Source organism: Protopterus annectens, chromosome 1.part1 (genome assembly GCF_019279795.1).
Source record: "Protopterus annectens isolate FY-2018-M chromosome 1.part1, PAN1.0, whole genome shotgun sequence".
In the NCBI taxonomy this organism is placed as follows: Eukaryota; Metazoa; Chordata; order Ceratodontiformes; family Protopteridae; genus Protopterus; species Protopterus annectens.
In genome coordinates, this window is record NC_056726.1 from 1,524,028,130 (window position 1) to 1,524,042,234 (window position 14,105).

A 14,105-nucleotide genomic window follows, 5' to 3' on the forward strand; every position below is an offset into this window, starting at 1 on the left:
GTTAAAGTACTGTGTGAAAAAGTTCACAAGAGAAATGCACCAGAAAAACATTTTTTAAGTACAATTTATAGAAAACTATAATATGTACAGTATATTGCAACACACATGAGAAAACATTCTGACAGTCTATTTGGTACTGTGCTGGGGAGCTGAAACATTTTAAAAATAACTTTATATATATATATATATATATATATATATATATATATGGGTCTACTTCATTCGATCGACAGACCATTTGATCGAAATTCATTTGGTCGACAGCTCATTTGGTCGACAACCAGTATTCAAGGCACTTAACAGGGATTTGCCCCCCTCCCCAATGTTGTCCGACCCTGGAGTTGTTATATATAGTTAGGGAGATGGGGGGGGGTGAAGCCCTCTACCTATTTTCATTTAAAAGCATGAAAATGCAAGAACAACTACACATTTTAAACAAACATAGGTGGGGCTGTGCCCCCCCCCAACTATATATATCATCTCCAGGGTCGCACAACATTGGGGAGGGGGCAAATTCCTGGTAGTGCCTTGAATACTGGTTGTCGACCAAATGACCTGTCGACCAGATGGGTTTCGATCAAATGGTCTGTTGATCTTATGAAGTAGACCCATATATATGGGTCTACTTCATATGACATAAATTTAATTTGACTGAAATTCATTTGACTGAGACCAAAGCACTGACAGTTCAAAAGACTGAAAACTCATTTGACTGAAACTCATAACACTGACACTTTAAAGTAAAAGATATATGCCCTTTTCCCCACGGTAGTGTGATCCTGGAGTTAGTATGTATAGTTGGGGGGGGGGCACAGCCCCCCACATACTTTATACATTTTAAACCATACACATGGATATTTATAACTACAGTGAATAACTTAATATCTTTGCAGAAAGCAATATTTACCTAAACTATGTAGGGGGGCTTGCCCACCCCAATGTGTATGTGTTCACATAACAGTGAAATAATTGTTCAAAGACTTTAGAAAGAATACAGGGTGGTGATAGATCAAAAGCCCTTAAATGTTTTTGTGAGACAGTACCTTTTGTTACTGAGATGATTATAGAATATTTTAGGGCTGGATGTAATATCTCTTTGGTGAACAACATATTGTAAATGTAAGTGAGAGGTCTGGTAATTTTGCCTACTGGCCTCCACGGAGGGTAGTTTGGAGCAGTGGGCATTTGGAAGAAGAGTGGTCCTTTTAGATGATTATTAGTTTCTTTTACAGAGACTGAACCAAAGTGGAAGGTGCTGCATATTCAGCTAATTGAAAAGTTCAGGATATTGACTGTTGTCTGATGAAACTGTGATGTTATTGGTGACAGTAAATAAGTTACTAATGTCCTTGATGGAAGATATGAGAAAGTATTTATATTCTTTGGCCAGATTACTGCTAGAGTATGACAGACAAATCATAAACAGGTGGTTAGTATTTGTGGTTTGTCCAGTAAGTTGTTTAATTTCCTTCCATTACTGTTTGGGGTTGCTGGTAGTAATGGATTTTTTTATTACACATGCAGAGTGATTTGGCACTATTCTGGTTGCTTTCTAAGAGACAAATATATTTGGCATAAATGGTCATTGCATGGGCTTTACTTCCAGGTAGTATAAGCATTGTTCCTCTGTTTCATAGGTTCATAGGTTCATACTAGGCTATCTGCCCTAGGGCATTTATAAGCCTAGCCAGAGTTGTGTGGCTTTCACCACCCCTTAGGTTGAAGAATACTATACCCATTAGTTTGCCGTGCCTCTGTCCAGCAGTGATACAGAGATGATCCCCGGGGTAAACCTACGATCTCCCATCCACTGGTCAAGATTCCTCTTGAACAGAGCCAGCAAGGTGCTCTGTCTCACATGGACCGGGATTCTGTCCCACAGCATAGGGAGTCTCTGAGTGATGAATCTGTCCCTCCAGCACATCCTATTTATATCCGTGTTGAGGTTTAAGTCTCTTGCTCTTGTGGCTCTGGTGGATTTGGATTTTTTGAGATGGAGCATGTCCATTAATTCCGGGTTGGACATGGCCTTGTATGTCAGGCACAGGTCACCTCTGAGCAGACGGTATGTGACTGAATAGAGCTGGAGTTTCTTCAGTCGGGCAGCATATGGCATATTTTTGAGCCCCTTTATCCTTTTGGTGAGGAACTTTTGGGGTCTTTCCAATTGCTGCAGGTGTCGGGTAAGATACATTCGAATGGGGCATTGTACTCAATCATTGGTCTGATAAGTGAAGAGTACAGGGGAACAATGACCTCCCTTGATCTGGATGTGAATCCCTTCATAATCAGGTGGGCAATGTAGAAGGTCCTCCTAACCACTTTGGCAATGTAAGTGTCAAAAGAAAGGTTACTGTCAACTTGGGTCCCCAGGTCCCTGATAACCTCTTCTGTGCTTAATGGATTGCCACCTATGTGGTAACTTGAGGTTACCTTGTTTTTACCAAAGGGTATGACTATACATTTTTGGCGTTTAGCTTAAGGCCATGGCTCTGGCACCAGTTATCCGTTTCTATGAGACCTCTCTGAAGGATATCTGTGTCTGATGGATTTTCAACTATGGCGCCCAGTTTGCAGTCATCTGCAAACTTTGTCAGCCACAATCCTCCTATGTTTGCCTGCACTTCTGAAAAGTAGATGCCGAACAAGAGGGGGCCCAGGACTGAGCCCTGTGGGACACCGCTTGTGACCGGCTTGGAGTCTGACATGGCACCAGCAACTCTAACCCTGTGGGTTCTGTACTTGAGCCAGTTTGCAACCCATCTTGTGACATATGGGTTTACATTTAAGCTGGTGAGCTTTTCTATGATACCCGAGTGGGGTATTGTGTAGAAAGCTTTTGCAAGGTCAAGGTAGGCTGTGTGAACTGCCTTACCCTCATCAATGGCCTTGGTGACTGTTTCAAAAAACTCGACCAAGTTCAAGAGGCATGAATTAAATGAATTGACAACAGGCTCCTCTCCACACCAGGTTTAATAACAGCAAGTACAAAGTAAAGACCACAAACTTTCTGCCCTTGACAAAGCTGAATTGGGTAGGATCCAATGTCTGTAGGTCCCCTATGTCTTTTTTTATGAGTTCCATTATGATCCTCTTCATAGTTTTGCAGACCAGGCTTGTTAAGCTTATGGGGCGGTAATTACCAGGGTCCATAGAAGCACCACCTTTGTGGAGTGGGACCACAGTTGCCATACGCCACTCTTTGGGTACGTATCCTGTGGTAAGGCTAAGATTAAACAGCAGCCTTATGTGTGGGTTTAGTTCCTCATTGAGTTCGTGTAGCACACAGCCGGGGACACCATCCAGTTCCATTGATGCTATGTTTTTAGCTTTAGAGAGAGCAGCTCTCACCTGGGCATTTGAGATGATTGGGAGGCTACACTCTGCTGGGATAGATATTTCTCCTTTTGGGGGGGAGGGAGGGGAGAAATTTGCACAGAACCTGTCTGCTAGTATGTTTGCAATGTCTGTGGGTTCAGTGATTTTTGTATCATTTTGGACTAATTCTGAGCATATCTGGGAGTTTCCACACAGATTTCTAACATAGCTAAAGAAGGCCTTATGATTGTCTTTTGAGTCCTTGGCGATTTTTCTCTCAAAGTTGGCCTTGGATGATTTTATGAGTGATCGTAGTTTTTTACTAGTATTGATCAGAGATGTCTTCCCTTTTAGGGATTTTGCTCTATCTTGTAGTAGCTTTCTCCTCTTGTTGTAAAGTTTGTCTATGGCTGGGGTCCACCAGATCGGGCGCTTGCCTTTGGTGGAAAGGGTCTTGATTTTATTTGGGATTGCTTGATCCATGCAATCCTGGAGGTGCTCGTAGAAAGCATTTGTAAGGGATTCAGCAGCGTGGGTTGTGGTTTCCAATGGCTCAGGGGCCTTGAAGGATACCACACCAGTCTTAAGAAGTGTGAAGTTGGCTTTTGAGAAGTTCTTCACTGTGGTCTTTTTTGTTGGGGGTGGGGGCAGGATGTGGATCTCCAGTGAGATTAGTTTATGGTCTGATCTCACCAATGAGGGATATACTTCCAGTGTGGAGCATTTTGTCCCCATGTTTGTGATGATTAGGTCTAGTATATTTTCTCATCTTGTGGGAATGGTGACAAGTTGTTCCATAGCATTTGAGTTTATGAACTCCAGGAACCTTTGGGCTAGGGTATTGGGGCTTGAGTAATGTTCCCAGTCTATGTTTGGGTAGTTGAAGTCACCCAATATGATGGTGTTTGGAGAGACATTTATACTCTCCAGTGTCTTCAGGAAGGCTGTGTGTGGTTCCTGAGTTTGAGAGGGTGGCCTGTAACATGCTACAAACTGTAGAGCAGTTTTGCCTATGGTTAATTGCACCTGAATGGTCTCTGATGCTTTGTGAGTTGCCACCAGCCTGGAGGTGTGGGTATCCTTGATGAATATGGATACACCCCCTCCTTTTGTGGTACGGTCTGGGTTTTGGGGCCGGAATGCATGATATGAGGTAAAACCTGATAGTGCCAGGGTGCTCTCAGGAGCCTTGAACCAGGTTTCAGTCACAGCACAGACATCGATGTTCTCCATACTAAGGAGGGCTTCGAGGGCGTGCATCTTGAGATTTAGACTTCTGGCATTGAGCAGCATTACCCTTAGTTTTTTTTTTCATTTTTGTTTTCTAGGGTGGTAGGTTTAGAATTTGAGCCTTATCTAAAAAAGGCACTGTGGGGGTGGCAAGAGCCTTTGCCAATATCCGGAAACCCAGGGGTGACAGGTGCAAGCCGTCCCTTGTGAAGCAGCGTGGCTTGTCAAGCATGTCATTCCAGGCAGACAGACATTGGATCCCCTTAGAATGACACCAGAAATTAAGCCAATTATTAAAACTGATCATTTTGTCTCTGTATTGTGGCATCATTCTTGGTGAAGGTAGGATACTGCTCAGGGTCAGGGTCATACCAGCCTGGGCTACATAATCTGAGAGCTCCTCTATGTCTCTTTTCATGTAGTCCAGGGAGGTACGTCTCAGGTCATTCACACCAGCATGGACAATGATTGAGTCATACTTGTACTTGCTGTGGAGTGACCTGAGTGCTTGTGTTATGTGGTGGATTCTAGTGCCCGACAGGCAGCTTACTGTGACCCTCTCCTTGTTCAGTCTGGTGAGTGGGACGTCAGTGTGTCTGACTATGGAGTCACCTATGACAAGTGTGTCTGGCATTGTGTTTGGCCTTAAGGGCTGTGACTGATTTGCACACTGACTTTGTGATCTATGTGTTGCTTGTGTTATGTCATGAGGTGGCAGTTGTTTGGTGTCTGCTTTGGAGGCCTCTGCTGTTTTGGTAGATTTTTGATCAGTGCCTCGAGTATGTCTTTGTGTGTTTATGTGTTTGATTTGTAGTTGTGATAGTTCTATGTGAGACTGGGTTTATGGTGTGTGTGGTTACCTTCTCCTCCTGTCTGGTTTTGCCAGTCCTGAGTTGAGAGAGCTCAGCCTCCAGTTTGGCTATATAGTTGCATCTCTCGCATGTATTTGTGTTTTGTGAGAGGAGGAGAGGGTTGTCTGTGTACATGAGGCAATTGTAACATTGCCTCAATATTCCCAGATTCACCAGCTGAGCAGGAGAGGATGCTAGCAACTGACCCTTTGACATGCTAGAAGAAATGAAAAGGTTTGCTGTGTAACTGAGTCAGAAAGGACCTATAGGGAAGTGGGTACTCAAGGGGGTTTTAAGCTAGTGAAGTACTTTGTATAATATAGAAGTGCTTTACCTGACTAAAAAATGCTTTAGGAGCAAGTGCTGAGCTTTACAGATAGAGAATAGACTGTTTAGATTACAAGTAGAGCAGTTCTAAGGGAAAAAATGAAGAGCAGACTTTACGGAGCCAGAAATACTTTAACCTTGTTTAACCGGCGCTGCCCGATGGTGCTCTAATGGCAACTCCAAGCTAAATGCAGAAAAAGGCAATAAGTCAGTAGTACAGGCTAGCACACTTTTTAGTGGGCAGCCAAACAATTAAATTAAACAGCAAACAAACACTTTTCGACTTGAATTAGACTAATTTCGACTAAAATGTACTTTTAAGTGCAGATAATAAAAAATGCAGTAAATAACTATGAAAACAGTTAAAGCTTGCTCTAGGTAAGCAGTAGAAGGTAAAACAAATATAAAAAACAGCAGGATACTTAATCAGGAAAGCAGTCGCTTTTTATCAGTTCTCTGTAGCCAGGAAGACTCAACAGGACCACGTGGAGCTGTGTCTGAGCAATATGGCTTCAAAAAAATGCCAGAGGCAGATTTTAACCAGGGAACTTCAAAAGAGCTAGAAATGGTCCAAAATGACCAATTACTACAGCTTCTTGTGCTGAGGTCACTTTCCTCAAGGACAGGTAGGCTATTCATAAGTTCTTAATGTCCACTGATAGTCATGGGTATACCTGTCCCCTAAATCTTCTATGTACAAATGGAATAAGGAGATGTTCTTCATGTTCTTCACTGTTGCAGTCATCACGTTTGGGTTATCTGCTTGCAGTAGCTCTCAATAGGCCTGATTAACAAAGTCTTGGATCCTGCATTGGTTGCTGTCTCTTCTTCCGTGATGTCAGGTAGTCAGGGGTATAAAACATGCAGTCAACGCCATTACATCAGTCTTGTTTGCTGTGCAGTGCCCGAAGCAGAAGCAGTTCACAAGAGCCGGTCGGCCGACTCCTGAAATTTTTGTTTTCGAGTTTCAGAAACAAAGTCTTCAACTAAAAGCTAAGTACCCCATTGGGGAAACTTTTTCTTGCTCTAAACCGATGTCGGTAAAAGTAAATAATTGCATTTCTTGTGGAAAGCAAATACCTCATAAAGATTTTCATTCGTACTGTATTCCTTGCTTAGGCCCTGACCACGACGTACCTTGCTGTCAGTTTTGTGCCTTATTTAAACCATGAACTATCCGTCATCGGTATATTTTCGCTTCTACATATTTTGGTGCTTGGTTTAATTATCCAGGTATGTCTTCGGTAAGCCATCCGACTACCGACATTCCAAGAAAATGCAAAGATAAAGACAGAGACAGGCCGCCTAGGTCCAAAGCTGCCAACAATGCTTCTCCTAAGCCAGTCACCAGTTCCTGGGTACTCAGTGAGGTGCTTTTGCAGGCCCTGATACCCGCTACTTCAGATTCGCAGGCCTCTACTGAGACCCATTCAGAATCTGGTATGCTGCGAGATGCTTCATCTGTGGAACCTGCGGATGTCTCCACCTTGGATGGGTCCGGAGCTGCTGTGCAGGCACTGGCTTCTGAGGGTGTATTCAGGCCTACTGACTTGCATATTAAACCAATGCCGTCTTCTTCTTCAAGGCCTGAAACTCAAACCATGCCTAGAAAACTGATGCCCGGACTGCATGGTCAGGCCTCTATGCCTAAACGATAAATTATAAGAATGGCTGAAGACCTTATTACTTTAATCAGGGGAAGCCAACCTTCCCCCTCTAAGAGACCTAGGACTGAGTTTGCTTATGATACCTCTGACCAGGATTCTGAAATTTCTGTTTCCTCTGATGACCAGGATTTACCTATATCTACCTATGAGGATTCTGATGCTGAGGACTCTATTCCCTCTGCCCCCCTCCGAGGAGTTCTCTTTTGGTGAAACCTTGCATACTCTTAGGGAGCATTTCCATTGGGAAAGTCAGGAATTCCCTGATTCTAAAAAGATGCTTAGGGATTTCTTACTCCTGCCCCAGAACAGGCCTTTAGCTATCCCTCCTGTACTTGACATTGTTGATGATGCCTTTTCGGAATCTAGCTTGGCCCCTGACTCTTTACCTCCTGCTCCCAGAAAACCTGATAGATATTACAGGGTTCACGACTCTCACAAGTTCCTTTTCAAAAATCCTACTGTGGATCCTGAGACCATTTCACAGGAAACCAAGGGCATTAAAGCTGCTACTGCTAAAAATCCTACCCCCTTCTGATAGAGACTCCAGGGCACTGGATAGATGGGGTAAGAAGGTATACATTTCTGCAACCTTGGATATTAGGGCCTTAAACTGCCAGTTTCATATGTTAAAGTATCAGCAGCATATTATTGGATTGCTTAAACAGAAAATTATGTTGATTCCTTTTTTTTTAAAACAAGTTTATTGTTTTTAACATACAAGAAAATATCATAACAATTTTATACAAGTAATTAAAATAGATATGATTATAACATTCAACAAAACAACCAAAGTATTTACAAAGACATCCACTACAATCAGATCAATTAATTAAACTAAAATACCATGTTATTTGAAGTTAAGATTTGTTTAACAAGTTTTGTAAATTATCCCATACAATATAATAAGACGTTTTTCTAGTAGTTCTTAACTTGATTGTATTCAGTTCCATATGGCACACTATATTCATAACATTTTTAAATTCATTAAACAAAGGAGGTGTATCTGAAATTCAATTTCTGGTTATTATTTTTCTAGCCACTGCTAGGATAGACCATAACAAGGGAAGCTTAACCTTTTTAACACTTTGAGGTACAGGTGTGTTGAATAATATAAGAGATTTAGAAATAATAAAATTATCTGTAAAAAGAGCCTGCAAAAATTCATTAATTGACTTCCAATATTCTTTCAATTTTATACAGTCATAAAACATATGAGCCCAGTCTGCATTGATTTCTACATTACATCTTTTACATAGATTATCTTTATTATTTATTTTATTCATCATCAAAGGTGTATAAAAGGATCTATGCAAAAATTTCCATGTAAAAAGTCTCCAGACAATGGAGGACGTAGTTTTATAAGCAGATTCCAATATATATTGTTTATCTTGTTGACTTGGTGAATCACCATTAATGGAAATGAAATAATTCCAGTAGGTATCTACACTGTAAAAAGTTTCTTGTCTGATAAAGGTAAGCTTTCAAACATACATAAAATTATCAGAAACTTTATGTTGTAAATTTAATATCAAGTAATCAATCAATGTTGGAACAGATTCTTTAACTGTTATAGACATTAGATCTATTTTATCCATGAGATGTTGTCTAAAGGTCTGAACCTCTAACCAGCAAGTTTCTCTTAGATCAAATTCTTGTTTTAAGAAATCTAAATTTTTAACTTTATTATCAGATATCAACTGATACCAGTACGTTAGATCATTATCTGTAGTTAAATGAGTTCCTTCAGAAGTGGATGACAAAAGCATACCCCGAGTATACATTATAGGGAATATAATAAAATTCCATTCTTTATATTTAGGATACATGAATATAAAGTTACGATAACTAATAATAATATTTAATGGGTAACAAACCATATGTTTAGGTGTAATAGGTGAAGTACAAAATTCTTTTAGTAACCATAACATGGAGTTATTTACAATCATATTTTTATGTGTTAAGGAGATTTTCATGAAGTGAATACTAATTATCTCCCAGTAATCTTTCCATTTTGCAATATATGACCGATCTATTAATAAAGTAATAACTTTTATAATAGAAGAGATAGTATATAAATTGAAGTCTGGAAAAGAAATACCCCCTTGAGACCAACTATTAGTATGTTTCTTTAAAGCAATCCTAGGTCTATTAGGTGCCCATAGGAAATTTAACATTAGTGTATTCAATTTATTGATAATTATTCTTGTAGGTGGAAGTATTATTGATTGTATTAAGTATAATATCTTGGGGAATATTATCATTTTAATAATTGTAAGTCTCTTCCATAGTAAAAAACATATTATTCCAGGTATTAAAGAGATTTTGTATATTAAGAAGACAGGTATTATAATTATTATGTATAATAGATTTGATATCTTTAGATAATATTATACCTAAATAAGTTATCTGACCTGAATTGGGTACATATTTAGTAAAATCATTAATGAGAACATTTTTTCGTGTATATATAGGTAGTATTTTAGTTTTTTCTTCACTGAATATTAAACCAGAAATACTTTTAAAATTTATCATTTTATCAAACAGAGACTGCATAGAAGAATTAGATCCTGTTGATGTGATTAGAACATCATCTGCAAAGAGTTGAATTTTAGATGTTGTATTTTCATTTATTTCAAATCCCTCTATGTCAGTACTGTTTCTGATCAAATTAGCCCAAGGCTCCATTATTAATGTGAATAATAGTGGAGAAAGTGGACACCCTTGTTTTGTACCTTTAAAAAGTGGTATTTTTTGTGAGACATATGTTCCTATCTTAATATAAGCCAATGTTCCTTTGTATAAATGTTCAATTAGATTTACAAATGTTTCTGAGAAGTTTGTGCACTTCAGTAAGGTAAACAGGTAGGTAGTCCCAACTTACTGAATCAAATGCTGAGCTTATATCAAGACTAATAAGAGTTAAATCTTTCTTTTTCCTATTTGCAAAATCAATTAATGTTAGAGTTCTCCTTATATTATCAAAAGTATTTCTATTTACAATGAAGCCTGTCTGATCTATATCTATAATGCCAGGGATGATTGTTTTCAGTCTATCAGCAAAAATACTCATAAACATTTTATAATCAACATTAAGTAATGAGATGGGTCGATATGAAGTACATCTAGTTGGATCTTTATTAGGTTTCAAGATTGGCGAAATAAATGTATATTGCCAAGATGGGGGGGTTATTAATTCATTTTGGGCCAAAATAAAAACCTTATGTATTAATGAGTATGTACTTTTAGAAAGGATTTTATATATCTCTGGTATAATACCATCATTACCTGGTGCTTTGTTTGATTTAAGCTTGTTTATTTGTGTAACAACCTCTGTATATGAAATACTTTTATCCAATAGTTTAATCTGTTGTTTATTAAGTTTTTTATTCATATTTGTGGTTATAAATTCCCTTATTTTATCTTTAGGTTCAATTATGTTGATTCCTGATTGTGCTGAAAATAAGGATTTACAGGATTTACTGCATTCTGCTGAACAAGTTGGAAAACATACTTTGCAGTGTGGTTTTGATTCACTTGAGGCATCTTGCAGGGCAGCTGTCACTGGGTCTGTGCTTAGAAGGCATTCTTGGCTTAAGGAGCAATCCTTGCCAGATCATATTAAAGCTAAATTACTGGATGCTCCCTTAAATCAAGTCTGCCTGTTTGGCAATAAGGCAGAAGAAGGTCGTAAAAAGATGGAGGAAAAAGCTAAATCTATGCAAACTGTTAAGGATTTCTTACAAGTACAACCTCCAAGATTTAGTAGACATTGGCCTTCTAAGAACTGGTCCTTTCCTGCCTCTTCCAGGCCTTCTCAGTCCAAACCCAGATCCAGAAGAACACCCAGGCTTCAGTCCCAGGGTACGCACAGGACTAAGTAGTGGGGGGGCCCCACTTCCAAATCTGGGAGTAGTAATACTCCCCCTATGGTAAACTGTCTCAATGACTTAACTTTAAAACTTCCAAGCACTTCTCAACTGACTGCCCCTTTGGGGGGAAAGATTGCTCTACATGCAAAAAACTGGGGACTCATTACCCAGGACAAATGGGTTTTAAATATAGTGTCCCATGGATACAGATTCCATTTCCACACTTTACCAACCCCAAACGGTTGGCCAGATTTACCCCTAAATCAGTGGGCAGAGGCTCAAAGGCAAGTACTCTCTCTTAAGTATAAAAGCTATTCAAACTGTACCAGAAGAGGAAAAGGAACAAGATTTTTACTCAAGACTTTTCCTGGTACCCAGAAAAGACAATTTTTGATGTCCTATCCTGGACCTGTCTACTCTAAACATCTTTTTGGTGATTCCAAAATTCAAAATGCTGACTCTTCACCAGTTGCTTCCTATGCTAGGCAAAGATGCCTGGTTGGCAACACTCGATTTAAAGGAAGCATACCTGTACATCATAATCAGGGAATCTTGCAGAAGATACTTATGCTTTAAAGCAGGCTGCATGCACTCTCAGTTATCTGCACTGCCCTTTGGCTTATCTACTGCACCCAGGGTATTCACAAAGTGCCTAGCTCCAGTCATTGCATTTTGCAGGCTAGGAAATATTCAAGTATACCCATACCTGGACGATTGTCTAATTCAGGAAGAAAGCCAGGACATACTTTTGAATCATCTGGCCTTTGTACAAAGGGTGCTAATTTGTCTGGGGTACACCATAAATGAAAAAAATCACACCTGGTACCCTGTCAACAAATTATATTCCTGGGAGCAAGCTTGAATACAACCTCCCAGATAGCTTTTCTTATGCCAGAGAAACAAATTCATTTGACAACCTACTTCAAACTAGTGGCCACAAAAACCCTGCTATCTGCAAGGCAAATTCTGCAGGCCTTGGGGTTCATGGCCTCCTGCATTCTTCTAATTCCATATGCAAGACTGCATATGAGGAAACTACAACGGTATCTAAAAAGCCTATGGTGTCAACATTCTCAGGATCTAGAAGCAATGATTCCTATCATACCTTGCCTACACCTAGAGTTCCTTTGGTGGGCAGAAGCCTGCCACCAAAACAAAGGACTACCATTCACTCTATCCCCTGCCACCCAAACCCTAACAACAGATGCATCAGACTATGCATGGGGGGGGCTCACCTGGCAGGGAAGTGCATTTAGGGCAAATGGAACCCAAGTCAAATGCACCTGCATATCAGTCAAAAAGAAATGTTAGCTGTACAGAATGCCCTGACAGCCTTCAAGGACCACATTCTTCCAGGACAATTAATGATAAAGACTGACAACACCACTATTATGTGGTATATAAACAAGCAGTGGTCTACCCATTCTTACCCCCTCCGCAGACTAGCCATGGCATTGTGGAACACAGCCTTGAGCTACCAAGTGCACCTACAAGTTCAATTCCTGCTAGGAAAACTAAATACACTGACAGATGGACTAAGCAGAAACCTCATGGACCCACAATAGTGGAAACTGGAACCAAAGATTTTCAACATGTTGACAAACAAATGGGAGATCCCAGATATAGACCTGTTTTCCTCCCCCTAGAATAATACCAATTATACAAATTCTGCAGAAGGACTCCCCACAAACAAGCTTAGAAAGTGGATGCTCTGTCCTTCAGCTGGAAAAAAAAACTATCAGTTTATGCCTTTCCTCCTCTGTCTCTCCTCTCCTCTCCAAAGTACTACTAAAGATCAAACAGGACAAACCAAGGATGATATTGATTGCACCAGACTGGCCACGCCAACACTGGTTCCCCCTCTTGCACAGTGTGTCACTGTTCGCCCCATGGCACCTGACTCAGACCCCTACCCTGTTGTCTCAGCAGTAAAACCAGATTCTGCACCCTCAGCTTCAAACCCTGAACCTAGCAACCTGTCTCATTACCTAATCTCTCCTTTACCATCCCACAGTAAACTAGTGATGGATATAATTTTAGAGGGAAGGAGGCCTAGTACTAGAAAATCTTATGCTGAAAAATGGAAAAGATTCTGTGCCTGGAACCAATCTCAAGGTTGAGCACAGCAGCACCCAACTTACCTCAGATTCTACAATACTTAACTGAGATGCTTCACAAGGACCTTTCTTTTTCCTCCATCAAAATTCACACCTCAGCCATTTCAGCTCATTATAACACAGAACCTCCCCTCTTCTCTCATCCACTGCTCAAGCAGTTCCTCAGAGGGGCCAAAAACTTAAGGCCACCCAGGAGAGCCCCATCTCCAGCCTGGGACCTTAACTTTGTTTTGGAGAAACTCACTCTTCCTCCTTTCGATCAGCTGTTAGTGCAGATTTAAAATTCCTTTCTTGGAAAACAGCTTTTCTTTTAGCAATCACTTCAGCAAGAAGGTTACCTGAATTGAAGGCCCTTATGGTAGTGGAGCCTTTCATTATCTTTCATGCAGACAGGGTGTCCCTCAGAACCAATCCCTCCTTTATGCCCAAGGTGGTATCCAGTGTGGCTCTCAATCACTCCATTCATTTGGCAACCTTCTTTCCTAATCCACAGAACAAAGGGGAACAAATACTGCACTCCTTAGAGGTGCACAGACAACTTAGATTTTACTTGGACAGGACTAAACCTCAAAGGAAATCTGAACAACTGCTGGTGGCATTTTCTGCAGGGGCAGAGGGAAAGGCTATTTCAAATCAAACCATTTCTAAATGGATAGGCCATTGCATTAATTTCTGCTATAAGCACCATGGAAAACCTATCCCACAGGGGATCAGATCCCATTCAAC

The 14,105-nt window shown here is 40.3% G+C and overlaps 1 protein-coding gene across 5 annotated transcripts in view; it reads left to right on the top strand.

Annotated features, from left to right (window-relative positions):
• COL16A1 (collagen type XVI alpha 1 chain) overlaps positions 1-14,105 on the top strand; it is a 3,146,845-nt gene that overhangs the window by 2,523,663 nt on the left and 609,077 nt on the right. The gene's annotated exons all lie outside the window — the stretch shown is intronic.